Source organism: Solanum pennellii, chromosome 2 (genome assembly GCF_001406875.1).
Source record: "Solanum pennellii chromosome 2, SPENNV200".
NCBI lineage: Eukaryota > Viridiplantae > Streptophyta > Magnoliopsida > Solanales > Solanaceae > Solanum > Solanum pennellii.
The window spans coordinates 13,201,456-13,222,391 of NC_028638.1; the positions used below are offsets into that span (position 1 = coordinate 13,201,456).

General features: G+C 30.8%; 1 long non-coding RNA gene across 1 annotated transcript; it reads left to right on the top strand.

Moving 5' to 3' along the window:
* Positions 1–665: 665 nt before the first annotated feature.
* LOC114076085 lies at positions 666–12,051 on the top strand. The gene is made up of 4 exons (XR_003576695.1): positions 666–1,152; positions 1,451–3,907; positions 4,653–4,706; positions 11,797–12,051. It is a non-coding gene; the product is annotated as an uncharacterized LOC114076085 (long non-coding RNA).
* The last annotated feature ends 8,885 nt before the right edge of the window (positions 12,052–20,936 follow it).

Below are 20,936 nucleotides of genomic sequence, written 5' to 3' on the forward strand. Positions count from 1 at the left end.
AGTAATACATTTAATGTCTAATAAAATTATACATTTGAATTATTTATTACTCATGTCTCTTTATCTTACTTGTAACGTTTGGTATTAAATATTATTCATAACTTTTATATGTTTCATTTTTCGTAAGTCTTATAAATATTTAATTAATATTTAAAAAATTATAATAATCAAATGTAATAATAAAATTTAAAAAAATCAATTTTATTTTGACGAAATCAGAGTTTGAATAGAATTTTAGTACTCCTAAGAAAGATAGATAAAATTAAAACATATAAAATATTTTCAACCTAATACAATATATTGTTATTTCAACATTTTATCTCTTATTCCATTTACTTCACCACGGTGAATATTTTATTGTAACATATACATATACAAAATAAATAAATATATTTTATATGTTTAAAAAAGTCTATGATATCACAGTCAAGAAGAAATATTAATATTATCTTTGATAGTAACTTAAATATTACATATTTCATATTATTATCTTATAAATATTTTATATAATTGCGCGAAGCGCGAATTGTTTCACTAATATATATATAAAGAACAAGGGTGATCTAGATCTATACAAAATAAGACATACAATTATCCACTATTGAAAATGCATACAACATATATTTCGATAAATGATATATAATAGGCAAGTCAGAGAAGAAGGAACACCGCGACATATGAACTCCAAATTTAGTGCATGCATTGGTATAATATCCAAATACCAAATCAATTGCCAAAATTGAAAGAGAAGTTAAACCAATCAAATAAAAAATTGGCCTAAAATCAAAACAAAAATAAAATAAATAATCTAAAAAGTTGATGTCCTTTAAATTCTCCATTGGACTCTCGCTGGGAAAACACAATATTAGAGGGAGAAAACTTCAACATGGAATCTCTTTAATAAGTAGAAATTGTAAGGAAATAAAAGAACACACGTGTATTAACACTACACTTCAATTGCTACCACGAGCTCTCTTTTCTGAGGAAACCTATTTTCTTTATATTCTGTGGGATGTTGTTGCACTTCCACTTTCAATTTTTCTTCTTTGTTCACCATGTACTTAATCATCTCCTCTTTAATTTACAAAGAGCTATTGCATGTTGTTTATTCCAAATTGGTTTGCACTTTTGTATCGCACCACCAAGATTCAGGTTCATTGTGGTGAAAATTTACTGGATTTTTTTCTTGTTTTTGCTTTATTACAATCTGGTATATTTGTTAGGTTTCACTCATTTTGATTATAATTGTTCACTACATTTTAGTAATTGTACTCGTTTTGCACATGTGTCCTGTCTCTTTGATGAATTTTATCTTTATTTTCAACTAATTATTTTATGGAGATTTCTGAGTTGTCAAAGATCAATGGATTGTGCACCCAAGGTGCTTGATGTTATTCATGAGCCATCATTTTTTTATTATTTTGTTGATTTTGTCCTTTCCGTGTTGCAGCAACGAAATTTTTGGGAGCAAATGAGCAAAGACTCTTCTTCACTTGGTGACCAATGATCATATTAGCTATTATCATCTTCCACACAGTAAAGATGCAAGGTATGAGATCTTGAGTATTGTTCACTACTACTGCAATTTTTTTTATTTTGGTGTTTGGTATGTTATTATACTTTTTCTTCAAATTTATTTGAAACATTGTAGACTGCAAAAATAGTCTATTGTGCAATGATTTTCAGCGTCTTAAAAAAAAGTTGAAACTGACTTACTTTGTCCTCTAAAATTATTAGTCTTTTTTCTTAATTCATTTAGACTTAGAAGAAAATACACTAGGGAGACTAATTAATGTTAAAAATATTAGTGAAGTTATGAATTATACATACAACTTTTCTTAGCCTTTTTGTTTTGTTACTCTTTCATAGTATGCATTTATCTTATTTCCAACTTTTCTTTGAAATTAGAATTTTTATAGTATAAAATAATCTGTTTTTTATTTTTGGAAGTAGTCTATAAGAATCTCCTGTACCGTTGAACTTTGTTTAAGGTTCCTATAGCCGAATTTCTTCGTGAAAGAAATTGTTACCTATTGAATATCCAGCGAGGTGCAAATGTAGCACGTGCCTAAGAGGGCATCAATCAAATCCTCACTAAAAATATCATCGTTATTGCTTGCCGTCAATGTCTGACAATTATCACATTTAATTTCGATATAAAAATGGCAATGCTCTTAAACACAAGTGAAGTTAATAATTTGTTATAGTTGACGAAATCTGATGAGAAAACATTCTTCCATATTCAATATTTGGTATTTCAGATTTGGATGATAACTGCTCGCTAAAATTAAGTACTCGTGGTGAGTTTGAATTTTCTTCTCTGTTTTATGATCAATCCAGATAGAAGAGTTAATACCGTTGATTCGTGTGACTTTAGATAGTTCATGCATTATTATTTTATAAAGTTTAATTAGTTGTTAACACCAAATATCATTCTATCAAATAATGAAGGTCAAAATGTGGTTAATGCATCTTTTATATTATATCTCAATCTGTTTTTTTAATTGTAGTTTCATAAGCATGACATTCTAAAAATGCATACTAATTCAGCGGTAGGTATAGTGACTTAGTTGAAAAGGTTATTTTTCAAAACACTACACAGCTGGTTGACGTTGGATGAAAAACTCTGACCTTAGATGAAAAACTCTTTCATTACATGTATGTGTGTACGGCATACGTATTTATATATGTGTACACTTATCTCAATTTAACAAATTGGAGATCCTGTGGTTATTTAATGTACTCTTGCATCTAGCATTCACAACTATGTTCCTTATTCCTTTCTTCATTAACTTTTATCAGTGGTCCACCCTTTTTGTACTCAGAGGAGAAGATTATAGACTCACATACATTAAGAAGATTTTTATTGAGGAGTGGAGGAATGTCTTAGGAAAGAAATATGTTCTTGAATCATACGAAAATATCACAAGAGAGATCTCCAAACCTATAACCAAAATAAAAATGAGAGTAAATTATTGCTTCTTAGACGGACTGTAAGAGGGGTAAATTACCACTGATACTTTAGCTAAAGAAAAGACTTCGAAATTGGCAATCTGAAAAATGAAATGACAATTTCGAAAATAATATAGTAGTGGTACAGATGCACAAAATAGCTCTATCTTCTCTATTTCATGATTTGCAAGAACACCGTGAAAGTTCGATCCATGTTGGGTCATTGTGGTTTTCGTTTGATCACTCGAGGTGAAGTCAATGCAGCAAGTTCTCTCGCTCCAAAATCAGTGAAGGCCTTGCAAGGAAATCTACAAAGGACTTGAAGGGTCTCCGAGTCACCATCCAAATGTCATCTATTTTTGGTATTATAAAAATTGATTTTGTTTACATGCGGTGGTTAAATTTTGAACTTCTATGAAAATAATACCTTCGATTCTATATTTCTTAGAGGTTCGTGATTTAGACATCTTTATCTATAAGGATTTGAGTCTTTCTTTTCTTATTTTTAAATAATGTTTTACATTTATACTTTTTCGATATATATTGATGAATGAAACATGTAATTTTTGGTCTCTAAGTATTTACTTATTGAAGATGCTGCACATGAAATCTGTGAAGCAAATATATAATGGATCTTCACTTGTATTCAAAGTTCATGTGATCTTGTGTAACTTTTGATAAAAAAATTTGTTCATGTCCAAATGAGTATAATATATCAATTTCCAAATTATATCTAACTTCCCACATTATATTTAACTTAATGTATGGTGTCTCAGTTATAGATTTACTAATGAGCTTACTGTGAAATATGTGATTTGATGATACCGCAGATATATAGATGCGACAAACAAATGGCTAGGTGTTATGGGATGGAGCTTTGTTGATTCAAGCTAAACTAATAGAAAGAAGAAGGAAAAGGGGATCTTACAGGAACGACCATGATATCACAAAGTTAGTAAGTTCCTTTACTACTACTCTTACTTCAAAAGGAGTCATATATTTTTATTTGCTAAAGATTGAGCTACTATTATATTTTTGCAATAACATTATTTCCCCCTTTTTGTTCTATTGAATTTTATATTTGTCCTTTATCAGAAATTATCTGGTCAGTTGTTTTGTTAACAGAACTAATGATTAAATTTTGTTACTTAATAGAAATGTAAATAAATCAGTGATATGCTTTCTATCTTTTTACGTGAATCTTCATTGTGTTTCATTTATGCTCTGGTAAAGTATCTGTAAGTTTTTAGATATTCTTGTCGTAAAATCTTTTCCTACTTTAAATGTGGGAGATTTAAAACTAATTTAGCTTAAACTTTCAAAGTGTGTTCTTTGATCGCAATGTTACATCTTCCATGTATTGTGGACGTTCCTCTTTGTAGTGAAATTCTAAGCTCTACTGCAGTTAGGATGCCTCATTTCGACAAATGTATAATCTTAATTCTGTGAAATCGCTGAAAAACAAACAAAACATTTATTTTTTCTGTACCTGCTTTCATATAAGAAAACAAAGAGGAAAGATTAAGATATAGCAGGTTGAATAACACAGTTCTAATGAGATAATTTTATTGAGTCCTCACATATCTACTGTGGAAGTTTTTATTTTATAGTTATGTTTATGTCCTTAGTGGATAATTTTATGTTTGTACCTTCTGATTTCATTGTAAAGTTGTGCACCAATTAACTTTTTCTCTTTTCAGAAGACGGTCTTATTTTTGGTATTCTATGCGAGTGATGATTCACCAAACTCGAAGGTACTCACTGCTTCTCAAGCTTATTTTAGTGTTGTTCAAGTACCTTGAAACTTAATCGCTCTTTCCTCTTCACAATAGCGTGCATGTATATTGTTGTACCATATACATGTTTTTAGATTATTATTTCTTAGTTATTAGACAAAGCAACATTTTGTACTAGAATTCTTTCTAAAAAGGTCTGGCTTATAGGTTTCAAGTGATAATTATTGATACATTTTTGTACATTTTGGTACTTCTAGGGAAGAAGTTTGGATGTCAGTTCTTTTGTTTGAACAACATCTAAGTTGTTATGTTGTTAGCATTTTAATATTAATATTTAACATATTAAATTGCTTTATTTTGGAGTTATAAGAATGAACATTGGTAGGCATTTGTGTTTTAAACTACCAATTTAATCATGCTATTCATCTTTGACTTGCTAGCCATGTATTGTCATTACTTTTGGCTTTATTGGTTGAATTCATTGTAGAGATAAAAACATTCCAATAAACATTGGAATGGATAACTTCTACATCATCCATTAGCATTGGTTATCCATCACTTTATTTCATTCTTAATTCCTCCATTACTCTTTGTAACCTATGTAACTCCCATTGTAACATATGTAACCTATGAAACTCCTAAGGCCATTATCTTCACTATTTACTACCTCCATTATCTTCCTATTTATTGCTAGGAAGACTTCTTGTAGTATAAATAGTGGTAGTCTATATTTGGTTTTAGATACACACAAAGCACAAGAGAAAACAAAGAGTGAAAGAGTTAGTCTAAAAGAGAGTTCTTATTAGTTGAAGGGAGGTGTTCTTTTTTGTGGAGCTTTGGACTCAACTCTTGTCCAGAGTTGTTGAGTTATACTTTGTGAAGGCTGTTGTATCCTGGAGGGGACAAGTCAAAGAGGACTACTGCTGGACCGGTGAAAACATTTGCTGCAGTGGGCTTGAATCTCCTTAAAGAGAGCGAGATATCCGCGCCTCAGCCTGAAGAGATTAATTTCTTCATTTTATTTTCAATTGTAATATTGCAATTTTATTATCTTGTAAGTTTTTTCACTAACAATTTTAAGGAGATTCAAAGATGGCTACAATTGAAAAAACCGCGGATGTCAAGATGGGAGATCTTAACAAGCCATTTCGGTTCAATGGTAACCATTTCAAGAGATGGAAGGGTAAAGTACTTTTCTACTTAAGTCTTCTCAATGTTTCTTATGTATTAACTGAGAAGAATCCAAATAAAGAAGACATCACCACTATGAATGATGATGAAACTATTTCTCATCTAGAGAAAGTGGAAAAGTACGATGGTGATTCCTATAAGTGTCGGTATTATCTTCTTAATTGTCTATCTGATAATTTTTATGATTATTATGATAGAACTTACTCTAGTGCAAAGAAAATTTGGAAGGCATTGCAGAGTAAGTATGATACCGAAGAGGCTGGAGCGAAAAAATATGCAGCTAGTAGATTTTTTCGTTTCCAAATGGTGGACAACAAATCAGTGGTAGATCAAGCTCAAGACTTCATCATGATTGTTGGAGAGCTTAGGTCCGAAGAGGTTAAAATTGGAGATAACCTTATTGTTTGTGGCATAGTGGATAAACTTCCACCTTCTTGGAAGGAATTTCAAAAAACTATGCGCCACAAACAAAAGGAAACCTCTCTTGAAACCTTGATAATGAAAATCCGCATGGAAGAAGAAGCAAGGGGCCAAGATGCACTTTTACAAACAGAAGAGAACAACATCACATCGAAGGTAAATTTAATTACTTCGAATAATGCTACTCCTGAAACTCACAAAAATACTTCTTTAAAGCCTAAGAAGAAAAAATTCAAGAAAAATAATGGTAGACCTCCCAAGAAAAATAATGGTGAAAATCACCAAGCACAAAATCAACAAGTTCAAGAAAAGGGACCATGCTTTGTTTGTGGCAAGAGTGGGCATATTGCTCGATTTTGCAGATTCCGGAAACGTGGTCCTAACCCTCAGGCAAACGTTACCGAAGAACCTTTTGTGGCGGTGATTACCGACATAAACATGGTTGAGAATGTTGATGGATGGTGGGCTGATTCTGGTGCAAACCGTCATGTCTGTTATGACAAAGACTGGTTTAAAAAATATACTCATTTTGAGGAGCCCAAAACCATCATGCTTGGTGATGCTCACACTACTCAAGTGCTTGGAAAGGGAGATGTTGAATTGTGTTTTACTTCTGGAAGGATATTAACATTGAAAGATGTACTTTATACTCCTTCTATGAGAAAAAATTTGATGTCTAGTTTTCTTCTTAATAAAGCAGGCTTTAAACAGATTATTGAATCTGATCAATATGTAATAGTGAAGAAAGGTATTTTTGTGGGGAAGGGGTATGCATGTGATGGGATGTTTAAGTTGAATGTTGAAATGAATAAAACTTCTACTTCTGTTTATATGCTTTCTTCTACTAATTTTTGGCATGCTCGTTTGTGTCATATTAATGATCGTTATGTTGGAATCATGAGTAGTTTAGGATTAATCCCAATGGTTAAAAAGAATTTTGAAAAGTGTGAGGCTTGTAGTAAAGACAACATAACTAAAAGGCCTCATTTTCAAGTTGAAAGAAAAACTGAATTGTTAGAATTAGTTCATACTGATATTTGTGAACTTGGTGGAATTCTAACTCGTGGAGGTAATAGATATTTTATCACTTTCATTGATGATTTTTCTAAGTTTATATATGTTTACTTGATGAAAAATAAAAGTGATGCTTTTGAAAATTTCAAAAATTATCTCAATGAGGTTGAAAATCAGTTCGGAAGAAAAATAAAAAGAATTAGAAGTGATAGAGGCCGTGAATATGAATCATATGAGTTTAATTCTTTTGTTAGGTAATTGGGAATAATTCATGAAACTACTCCTCTTTACTCTCCTTCGTCTAATGGAGTAGCAGAAAGGAAAAATAGAACTTTGATTGAATTGACTAATGACATGCTTATTGAGTCACATGCACCTTTAAATTTTTGGGGTGAAGCTATCTTAACTGCTTGTTATGTGTTAAATCGTGTGCCTCATAAAAAGTCTAAATTGACATCTTTTGAATTGTGGAAAGGTTACAAGCCAAGTTTGGAATATCTAAGAGTTTGGGGTTGTCTAGCCTTTGTGAGGCTAATGGATCCCAAGATTACAAAGTTGGGTAAGAAAGTTACTACTTGTGCTTTTCTTGGTTATGCTTCAAATATTACAGCATATAGATTTTTTAATCTTGAAGATAATATTGTAATAGAATCTGGTGATGCTATTTTTCATGAAAATAAATTTCCTTTTGATACTAAAAATAGTGGGGGTCAAAGGATTGAACAAAATATTTTGTCACTACCTAGTTCTTCTACTTCAACTTTGAAAAATAAAGAAGTTGTTGATTTTGAGTTAAGAAGAAGTAAAAGAGCTAGAGTAGAAAAAGATTTTGGTCCTGATTTTTATGTGTTTAATGTTGAAAATGACCCTCTAACTTTGAAAGAAGCATTATCTTCACATGATTCTATTTTTTGGAAAGAGGCTGTAAATGATGAAATGGAATCTCTAATTTCTAATAAAACTTGGAAGTTAGTTGATTTACCACCGGGTTGTAAAACAATTGGTTGCAAATGGGTCTTAAGGAAAAAGTTGAAACCGGATGGTTCTATTGATAAATACAAGGATCGGCTAGTTGCAAAAGATTTTAAACAACTAGAAGGCCTAGAATTTTTTGATACTTTTTCTCCGGTAACAAGAATTACATCCATTAGACGGGTAAATGCACAAGTACCCCCTCAATCTATGCCCAAAATCCCAGAGACACACTTATACTATACTAAGGTCCTATTATCCCCCTGAACTTATTTTATAAGTAATTTTCTACCCCCTTTTAGCCTACGTGGCACTAATTTTTAAAAAAAAGTCAATCATCGTTGGGCCCACAAGATAGTGCCACGTAGGCTAAAAAGGGGTAAAAAAATTATTAATAAAATAAGTTCAGAGGGGTAATAGGACCTTAGTATAGTATAAGTGTGTCTCTGAGATTTCGGGCATAGGTTGAGGGGATACTTGGGCATTATCCCTCCATTAGACTTTTAGTTGCTATGGCTGCAATTTTTTATTTGCAAATTCATCAAATGGATGTAAAAACTGCTTTTCTAAATGGAGACCTAAATGAAGAAATTTATATGGACCAACCCGAGTGTTTTGTTGAAGCAGGACAAGAAAGCAAAGTATGTAAACTTACTAAATCCCTATATGGCTTGAAACAGGCACCAAAGCAATGACATGAAAAGTTTGATTCCTGCATGATTAAAAATGGTTTTAAAAAAAATGAGTGTGATAAGTGCATATATCATAAGTCTTGGAATAATTCACATGTGATCATTTGCCTATATGTTGATGATTTGTTGATCTTTGGCTCTAACATGAATGTTATTGATGGAGCTAAAAATGTTCTTAGAAGCCATTTTGATATGAAAGATCTTGGTGATGCAAATTTTGTTCGTGGAATAAAAATAACAAGAACATGTGAGGGGATTTTCCTTGACCAGTCACATTATGTTGAGAAAATTTTGAAAAAATATAACTTTCATGATTGCAAGGATGTTGCTACTCCTTTTGATTCAAGTGTTCACTTATTTCCTCTTAAGTGAAAATGATGTGATAAATCAAAAGAAATATGCTAGTATAATCGAAAGTTTGAGATATGTGACTGATTGCACTAGGCCTGATATTGCATATGCAGTAGGAGTACTTGGCAGATTTACAAGCAAGCCAGGTAATAAACATTGGCATGTTATAACAAGAGTTATGAGATATTTAATTGGAACAAAAATTGTGGTTTGTTCTATAAAAAATATCCTATTGTACTTGAAGGCTTTTGTGATGCAGATTGGAACACTTTGTCAGGTGATTCCTGTTCTACCACTGGTTATGTCTTTACTTTAGGTGGTGGTGCTATTTGTTGGAGATCAAAAAATCAAACTATAATTGCTAACTCTACGATGGAGGCTGAACTTATTGCTTTAGCTTCAGCTAGTGAGGAAGCGAATTGGTTAAGAGATTTATTGTTTCAAATTCCTTATTTTGAAAAACCAATTCCTCCTATTTTAATTCATTGTGATAGCACCGCTGCAATTGGTAGAGTTCAAAACCGTTATTACAACGGTAAATCCAAACCTATAAGGAGGAAACACAGTAATGTAAGATCGTATTTGACAAATGGTACCATTAATGTTGATTATGTCAAATCTTGTGATAATCTTGCAGATCCTCTTACGAAGGCCTTAACAAGAGAAAAGGTCTGGAGCACATCGAGGGGGATGGGATTGAAGCCTACAAATCCTTGAGTCATAAATGAGGAAACCCAACCTGGGGACTAGAGATCCTATAACCAGGTTCAAAGGGAAAAACTAATCATATGATGACTTGTTGTGAAAAATGCACTATATTTTCCCTCCCTATGATGTGAGTGCATTACATCGTTTGTGAAGGTTGAGTTGATAAAACTCTTAATGAATATTTGTAGCCCGTATGGGTGGAGTGTTAATCTTACAGGAGCACTCTCGATAGATTTCACCTATGTGATGTGTGGAAGTAGGTCGCTTCCTATGAGAATGGGGCTTATTCTCAAATGCACTCATGAAACCGGGATAGCACATGGCCATAATGTGCTGGCAGTTAAAGCTCATGTCAACACCTTGATTATTATGTGTGAGCAGTGATATTTTATTTCCCTTAAGCAGTCATAGTTCAAGTCTGAGACTAAGACTCTGGAGTAAAAGTTACTGTTTCACTAAGTGGAGGTTCAATGCAGAGCACACCTTCATTATGCATAGTAGTCTTCCTTCAACTGATATACTCTATTATCTAAATATTAAAATGAGTGGGCTATTGTTAGGTTATTAGAATTTTAATATTAATATTTAACATATTAAATTGCTTTATTTTGGAGTTATAAGAATAAACATTGGTAGGCATTTGTGTTTTAAACTACCAATTTAATCATGCTATTCATCTTTGACTTGGTAGCCATGTAATGCCATTACTTTTGGCTTTATTGGTTGAATTTATTGTAGAGATAAAAACATTCCAATAAACATTGGAATTGATAACTTCTACATCATCCATTAGCATTGGTTATCCATCACTTTATTTCATTCTTAATTCCTCCATTACTCTTTGTAACCTATGTAACTCCCATTGTAACCTATGAAACTCCTAAGGCCATTATCTTCACTATTTACTACCTCCATTATCTTCCTATTCATTGCTAGGAAGTCTTCTTGTAGTATAAATAGTGGTAGTCTTCATTTGGTTTTAGATACACACAAAGCACAAGAGAGAAAAAAGAGTGAAAGAGTTAGTCTAAAAGAGAGTTCTTATTAGTTGAAGGGAGGTGTTCTTTTTTGTGGAGTTTTGGATTCAACTCTTGTCCAGAGTTGTTGAGTTATACTTTGTGAAGGTTGTTGTATCCTACCTCACTGAGCTATCGATCGCGAAGCTATCGCCCGGTTCAACCAACCGTCCGTCCTGGTGCCTTTGCTACTGATTTGACCGCTTCTCATCGTTAATCCGGGTTCACCTTGGCGGGGACAAGTCAAAGAGGACTACTGCTGGACCGGTGAAAACATTTGTTGTAGTGGGCTTGAATCTCCTTAAAGAGAGCGAGATATCCGCGCCTCAGCCTGAAGAGATTAATTTCTTCATTTTATTTTCAATTGTAATTTTGCAATTTTATTATCTTGTAAGTTTTTTCACTAACATAAGTGCTTATCAATTTCATTTTTTTGTTATGAGATTTTGAGTACTCAGTCTATTTCGCAAAACATATACTACAATTATAAGTTAATATTTTGGAGCATTGATAATAACCTTTAAGTTCTTAAAATCCTTTTTCTTTTGTCATTCTATGTAGCAATTAGTTTTTTATATCCATTCATATGGGTTATTGCCTAATATGGGGCTATTGGTGTGACTTATTTGTCATTCAATTCATCCCAAGAGAATGTGATTACTTTGTTGAAATGTTTTAGTTAAGTTACTTCGTCTCTGATTCATTCTCTTTTTATTGGTGTTTTTACATTAATCGACTACTCAGGCAAAAGTGAGATAAATTTGCATAGAGTTGAGTAATGTCAAGTTCTCCAAGGACTTACTTTATTAGGGGTTGCAAGTTCATAAAGGAATTGAAGAGGATGAGGAAGATGACAATGGCAGCAGATTTTGGAGAGCTCCTTCTGTTAATAGTTTTCAAGGAGATGAGATGTATTATGATTTTCTTGGCCTGACTAAAGTATTGGGAAATAATCGATTATGTATTTGACTCTGTATCTATATGATTATATGCTATGTAGAGCTTTATAAATTTTAATGTAAGTGTTAAAAACATGAAATACCTTCCAAACATGCTTCGTAAAGCATTGATTTGCTCTCGATAAATAATAATTTGGCCCCAAACGAAATAATGAAAAAGTAAGAAAAGGAGTATGCTCAAAGTTGTTAGAAACATTGTGTTCATTCAAATTCTAGTAATGATCGAGTCAACATCTGAACTATCATTCAAATTCTAGTAATGAGTCAACATCTGGACTATCCAATGTACTATGGAGAGCATCAACTTTCCAATAATTTTTACATATCTACTCTTCTATGCTCATACATTACCATTTGTTATTTCCTGCAAATTATTGAAAGTGCACACACCAAAAATAATCAGCACAAGTTCTTGTCAAGTCTATCAACTTCTTATTTGCACAAACTGCATATTTATATCAAGGTGATAAAAATAGAAGTTAATTAAGTAGTTCTTTTAAAAGCCAACTTCTATATTTACCGACTTGACTTGCTATGCGTGTTCTTATCTACGCTACAAACATGAATGATTTTTCCTTTTTCATGGTTTTGCTCCTCCTTGTTCTGTTTCTGGAATTTGATTGTTTTTCTTGGTCACTTGCCTCACCAAACAATATAATTATAGGTGAGCAAGGATCCAGCAGTACTAATTAATAAGTATACCAAACGTATTTGAATCACAAAGGATTCAAATCCTTGAGGATGTGAAACTCTAAGGAGTGTGATAGTATATATAAATACAAAGTCCAGGCGAACTACAAAAGATTTGGTGAGTTTTTATCTCCCAAGACGATAGTAGTTAGAGTACACTCCTGGAAAAAATGGCTTGATATATTAAGATGTCTACAATTAAAAAGAGGGTGTATATAAAATCTCTCCATCCATATATTCCACATATTACATAATAAAAATAAAATAATCACCAGAAAAAGTAAAACTTACTTGATTAAAGTGGCAGTGGATACATTCTTAATACCTTGTCTATTTCTTTCTGTAATTACTATGAAAGGATGTTAAATCCTTCCATTAACATCCAAAAAATATCTTCATTTTAATACTCGAACAGAATTATTAAAGAAGGTCCACTGTCAATAAGACTTTTCTTTGTTAAACAGTCCTCAACAAAATTTTAAGAGAGGACAAACTTGTTAAAATTCTTAAGTACTTGAATTATTAGACTTTTCAAAGAATAGAAAATTGACAATTCATCTAAGATTCTTATTACAATTATTTCTTTGGATGGAGATTTCGTGTGTTCGGTGATACAATGCTTTGTGCTCGGTGCTCCTAGTAAGAAAATTTTTCATAGAAGCATTTAAATGATAAAAACAAATCCTTTATGCAGAATTCAAAAGCTGCATCTTTTATTTTCTTCAAATGATCATACAATTTTGCTCTTTCTTGTAGTGTTATCAAACTTGTAATAGGGGATGTTGGGATATGTACTATTAATCATGTGTTAAGAAATAATATTTATTAGAGGATAAATATTTGCTAAAATTCAATAGATCATATATTCGTTTATGGTGTCTATTTACTTATATAGTAGATGATTTAGTGTGTAGAGTTTTAGCTTATACACAGAGGATTAAATCATCGGTTCTTACAAGTATAAATTTTGGTTCGCAATCTAGCATGGAAATTGGACATGTCATCGGGTACGAATGTAGCACAAGATTATATGTAATTTGTCCTGATTATGAAAACGGTATAGTTTCAACTTCTTGTGCTAGTACATTTTTTATGTATTGAACGGGACTGAGTAGAGATAATTGTTTTAGACTGACTGACAAAAACATATTCTCTAAACTATTACATGTACTATATTCTTAATCTTGATATAACTATTATGATCTGTATATATTAATTATCGTTTTGATTTATTAAAAGGTGAGATTTTGATATGGGTCAATATGCCTGGTAAGTTGGATGATAATAATACATATTGGGGAAATAATAAGTTAGTTGATTGAATTCATGTCTCGCTATAGAGATTGATTGATATGCCTTTTTGAGAAACTTATAAGTTTTCATCGTGTCAAATCTTGCAAGTGGATTTATGATTCCGACACGTGAAATAAGTTAAGTAGTGCTTTAAAGGAAATTAATCATTACGTTAAATTCGTCAGTAATTTATTTATTGATTAGTATCTGAAATCTTAACTTGGGGAATTACATAAGTGTTTAATAGGGAATTACGAGATAGAGGAGTGCAATTACGAATTTCTAGTGAAATGATTTGTAATTTATTATGGTAAGAATATTTCAAATTAATTATTTGGAATTATATTCATAATAGGAAGCCTCAGTAATTAATTTTGTGGTCCCTATAGTGCCCATGTTTAAATAGAACTCGGAATCTTATTTCTATACAAAAAGGAAGAATAATATGGTTTTTTCTAATCTTCTAGAAAAACAAGGTTTTGTAGTCCTTTTTGGATTAGGAAGAAATCTCTATAAATAGGGATTCTCCTAACCTAGAAAAAAGATGATTAGTATTCTATTCAATGCTTGCCCACTTAAGTATTGAGAGAGTTCAGATGTGACTTGGGATCACTGTAGAAGACCATAGCTATATTGTAGATTCGCTTGAAGATCCTTTTAACTTGGATATTCGCTTGAAGGTATCCGCTCACGCTTCAAGAGGTATTTATCGAATAAACTTTCAGTATGTTTATGTGTTGTAGCATGATATTTGTTTTAGCATAAATCGGTATTGGTTATCTATTATTCATTTAAGTATTAAAGATTCTGATATGCTTCCACTGTGCATATAGTTTTCCAACAATTGACATCAAGAGCCATACTTGCATCTAATTAGATAATCTAATTTAGTTATACAAATGATAGATTATGTACATGACTTCGTTTTTTGTTCATCTATAACGTATCATTAGATTTATATCCTCTATTGGGCTGGTAATTCTATTTGCCTCCGAGGGAGGTCTTAGATTTGTGTTTGGTAACTTCAATTTGTTTGAATTGATCCTGTAAACACAATGACCTTGAATGGTTTATTATTTTTCTTGTGGGGAATAATTAAAGGTGATCTTTTTTTTTCTTTTGGTTAATTGAATTATTTTGATCTTGATGGAATTAATTAAAAGGTGCCCCTTTTTTTGAGTTTTTTTTTTATTTGAAAAATCGACAGAACCTTAAGGTTCTGCAAAATTGTTAATTCCTTGATCTATTTCATTTAATTTCAAGAGGAAGTTTAGTGGGCCGCTTGGCTTATTCGCATAAAGAAAAGGAGATTAATTATAGGGAAAATTGTATATAATAGCTAGGGTTTGATTTAATTGTGCTCCATAGCAAACATTAGCTAAAATTTGCCAGCGTCTCTCTCCCAGAAATCTCGCTCGCCACTCTCCATTCTCGCTCGCCTCTCTCGCTTTATACACAGAAGTGTATAATTCTGTTTCTGTTTTGTATAAAGCGAGAGAAAATTGTATATACACATGCAACAATATATATCTTCGTGTTATACACTTAATTATACAATTTACAAACATTTTACTTCAAATATTGCAGAGAAAAAGGTCAACGAATTATACAATTGCGAATTATACAATTGCAGTGAAATACAATTTTCTCTAGCTTTATACAACAGAAGTGTATATATTGTGTTTCTGTTTTTGTATAAAGCGAAAGAAAAACATATATCTTCTTGCTATACACTTAATATTGCAGCGAAATAGGCAGTGAATTATACAATTGTGCATTATACAATTGCAGTGAAAATAGGATAGCGAATTATACAATTGCAGCAAAATAGGCCAGCGAATTATACAATTTAGGCCAGCGAATTATACACTTGTATATGTATAGCGAATTATACAGTTTTTATGTTTGATATGGAGCGCAATTATGCAAAATTTGCTATGGCATACAAATATGAATTTTTTGTTTGCTATATGTGAAAATTGCCCTTAATTATGAAGCATGTAATTGTTTTCAAGTGGGTTGGTGATTGACTGTGATTTGTGACAATTAAATGAGAATTTATTTGCCTAGTTATTACAGGCTGATTAGTCCACTGACTAATTATCTTAGGCTATAAAATTGACTTTATTGTCATTTGTTTTAAGAGCAACAAATCTAATGCAATAATTGTTTCTTTATGGTTTAATTATATGAGCATCATTATTTCGTTTTTCACGCTATATAATATTGTATAAATTAAGAACTTATGATTAGTAAATATTAACTGTTAAAGTGGATTATTTATTTGGAATCATTGAAAGTCTTAAAGTATTATACAAACGAAAGTATGTCAATACATGAATTGAGAATTATAATTAATAAATAAGATTTATGAAAGTGATCTATTTATTTGAATTGTTAGAATATCCTCAATGTATCATGTGTAAATTGTCATGCATAAATGTATACTAGAAAAGATGTGTTTACCCGAAAATAAATTTTCTTTTAGTTACTAGTAACACTTAATTAATTCATGAGAATAGATATTAAAGGTCTTCTCCATCTGACAGGGAAAAATGTAATATCTTGAATTCTCGGATGTTTAATTGAAAGGACAATTTTGATATAAGAAGGTATTGTGTGTCTTAGTAAAAGAAAGGACACAACGCATGCCTCGTGCTCATGAGATAATTATTAAAAGTTAATGAAAATTGAATCTAGTTATTTTAATCTTTAACTATACCTAAAATATTATTTTTCAAATTAGGTCATAGTTTAGGAGGTCTAACTTTTTTTTATCTCTAATTGACTTGAAATTTAATGATTTCATTGAAAATCGTTTAGATGGGTTTAGGTAGTTTGTTGGATTAAAATTTGATTTGAATATGATAAGATCGTTCTTCATGTTAATTGTGTTTATGTTAAATTTGCAATATGATTGTACATGGTTATTTGACATGAATTGATATGTGATAAGAATGTACGTCATATTGTTTTAATTCCTAAAGATATCTAAATCACTTGAATTTGAATTTGGTCATAAATTTAGAAATAAATATTTTTATAGACTCATTGACCTGAAATTTGGTAAGTTCATTGATAATGGCCTATTAAGAAGTACTCATTGCTATGTTGTTATAATTTTTGGAGGTCGTTAAAAAGATTTTAAAGTTGTTCTTTGGAATTAAAATGTCATTTAGTATGAATAACATCCTTTATATTGATTTTATTTATGTTATATGTGGTACATGATTACACATGATGAGTTAACATAAATTGAGAAATGATTAGGATGTGATTCTATTCATTTTTTCTTAAATCTTTTGAATCTGAATTTGATCAAGAGATTTGGAGATAAATATTACTTTCGAACTCCAATTGATCAGAAATTCGAATGGTTCATCAGAAACGATCAAATTTAAAATACTTATTTTTATACAGTGATTTGGTAATTTGAGATCGTTCAGATGATATTTTTAGATAATTTTTGTATCTTGAAAAAATTAATTTTACCAAAAAAAATTATTCGACTATAATATAGTGGTGATAGAGTTTGTTCTCTATGGTCTTGATGACTAAATTTTTGTGAAGTATTAAGTTCATGTGTTGGCTTAGACCTTCCTTCATAATGGATGAAATAAATACAAGTCATTAAAATTTAATCTCTAGTTTTGATTATCTGTATTGACTCTCTTAAACTGAGTAATATTTGATTGGATCAATGGATCTAGGGATAATGATTCACTTAACTGAAATTAACATATACTCCCCATCTAAGTTGGCTTTTGTTTAAATTTTGTTGAAGTGAATATCTGACACCATATATGTATGTTGCATGAGTAGTCATTTTTTCATCAAAATTCATTGTTCAAGATGCTTTGATATCTATCAGGTGTGTTTTGAATTTTAATATTTAATGTATACATAAACATGCTTTCCCTTTGGAATTTTAGAATTTTGTTCTTTATTCTTAATTCGTTTATCTATTTCACAAAATGATGATATATGATAAGAATTACTGAGCGGGGAAATCTTAAATTCTATGATGACCAAACATCATTTTCAGCCAAATTGATCATAGTTTTGGAATTCGAAAAAAAAGGAACTCTGATTGATATGAAATTTGGTATATTTATAAGAACGACCTAGCAAGAAATTAATTATTTTGGATCGTTATATGATGTTTTGGTCATAATTGATTAAATAGTAGTGAAATATCAGTTTTATGTGCTGGCTTAGACCTTCCTCCCTAACGGATGAAATTGATACAAGTCACTATGTATTGAATTGTCTAGTTTTGATAGTCTATATTAACTCTCCTAAACTAAGTAAAATAAGATTGGATCAATGTAGCTAGAGGATTTTCACTTGACTTAAACTAAGTAGATTCTCCAACTGAATTAGGTCTATATAAGTTTATGGAGTGAATAATCAGTCATTGTACATGTATATTGCATGAGTAGTTCTTCAATTCCAACGATTGGCTATTCGAGAAGCATGGATATATATGTATAAATAACCCCTGAATTTCGTTATTCGGGATTATTCGAAATATTATGATCTATTTAAAGTATTGTGTCTCATATTCTCAATAGACTTTACACACACACTTAGTACTACTTAAGATTTTCTTTTGGTAGAGATAAGATATTAACTCAAAGAATGCATTGTACATGTACCTCATGTTAGAAGAAATTATTTTCAGTTTCTAACAAGAGATGAGTATATAATATATTTATTTGTAACTCTTCTATCATTAAGTTTGATAAATATTTTATTTCTTGTGGTATATTGATGCATGATTCTTTTATAAGTATTATCTCTCATGAATTGAATTATACTAATCTGTCTCATAAGGGAAACTATCTTTTAAATTGAATGACACTTATATGTACATTAGGGTCTAAGTCATTAATTCTGAATAGAATTTCGAGGTTGGTTAATGGATGGACATAACTGTTCATTGAAAGTGAAGTCACTACCAATATGTACGTTTTGTTTAGAAGCTGTTAAAAAGGATTTAAGAGGTAGTGATAAGTTATAATTAATCTATTCTGATTTGTGTAATAAAGGAGCACATGGGCAAGAGGTGAATTTGAGTTTTTGAGTTTTTGAGTTTTAAGAAAATTACTCGTGATATGAATATACTTTTTGATGTTTTAAAAGTTTAAATGTCTTGATAAACTCAACATATTTAAAACACGGACAAGTATCATCATGAAAAATATATAAAGTCACTACAATCTAATTGTAGTGACGTAAACCTCTTAGCTCATAAGTCACTTATCTTATAAAATAATTGTCTTTCAATTGTCTACACTAGACACTCTATAATAGCTTGGTATAGAAGAGAAAAGAATTAGACGCTTATGAAGATGATGAGATTAATTATTGACTTATTAGTAGTTATTTTGTTTCTATTGGGATAGGTTCTAATTACTACATATCACATTCTGAATTCATTTTCTTTCATATTAGTACCTTGAGCAACTATAGAACTAGTTGGATTTAACGTAAGTCTAATCTGTGACATGTTCAGATATAGGATTGTCCAGTACATGTGCTAAGTGGTAGAACAAGGAAAATTGAAATTAAGAACGGAATGTGTGTTAATTAGATATCCTAAAGAATGAAACAAGGTTTATTATAGTGTCCTAAAGAAAATAAGTCAATTGTTAACACAACTTTCTGATTTCTAGAAAAGGATAATTTTAGTAAATCATGTTCCTAAAAGTAAATTATCTTTACGGGAAATAAACAAAGAAATAACAAATAAGTCAATTGTAAATTCATACGCTCAATAACATCTAATGGGTATGTCAGAATTGACGTCCCATTGCACTTAAGTAGTGGGAGAAACGTTACTAGACATAAGAATACTACTATCTCAAATAGTGGGAGTGATATTGAGCAAATTAAAAGAACATTTCATGAGAAGTTGTTAATATTTCATTACCGAAAGATTTTGAAGAAAATATTAAAACTCAAGAGCATGAAAGTGTGATTATAATAGTAGTACTTAGTTGTAGTGGAGAATCATAATGAAGATTGAGTTGTTTTTTATGCTTGAGAGAAATTTTATGATAGATCTCTTTAAAAGAAGTACACTCTTGGAGGGTTTCATGATAAGGTCTCTCAAGATCTAGTACAAAATCGATTTGTTACGACAAAGCACGACTAGACAATATTGCAAAGAAAATAGCTTGGAAAATTTTCTTTCAATAAGAAATAAAGGAATGTCTGCGAAAGTTGTAAATGCATAGTTAAGAGTCTAAGTAGGAGATGATTAGGGTATATACTATTAATCATGTGTTTTGACATAGTATTCTAACAATATTCAAGATTAAATATCTGAGTGGGAGATTGTTAGCGTATATACTATTAACCATGCATTTGGATATAGTACATTATAACAATTTTGATGGTTGAAAGTCTAAGTGGTAGATTGTTGGGATATATACTATTAATCATGTGTTAAGAAATAATATTAATTAGAGAATAAATATTTGCTAAAATTCAATAGATCATACATTCATTTATGGTGTCTAATTACTTATGTAGTAGATGATTTAGTGTGTAGAGTTTTAGCTTATACATAGAGGATTAAATCATCGATTCTTATAAGTATAAATTTTTTGGTTCGCAATCTAGGATGGAAATTGGACATGCCATTGGGTACGATTGTAGCACAAGATTATATGTAATTTGTCCAAATTATGGAAACGGTATAGTTTCAACTTCTTGTGCTATACATTTTGTATGTATTGAACGGGATCGAGTAGAGATAGTTGTTTTAGACTGACTGACAAAAACATATTCTCTAAACTATTAAATATACTAATATTCTTAATCTTGATATAACTATTATGATCTGTATATATTAATTATCATTTTGATTTATTAAAAGGTGAGATTCTGATATGGGTCAATATGTCTGGTAAGTTCGATGATAATAATATACAT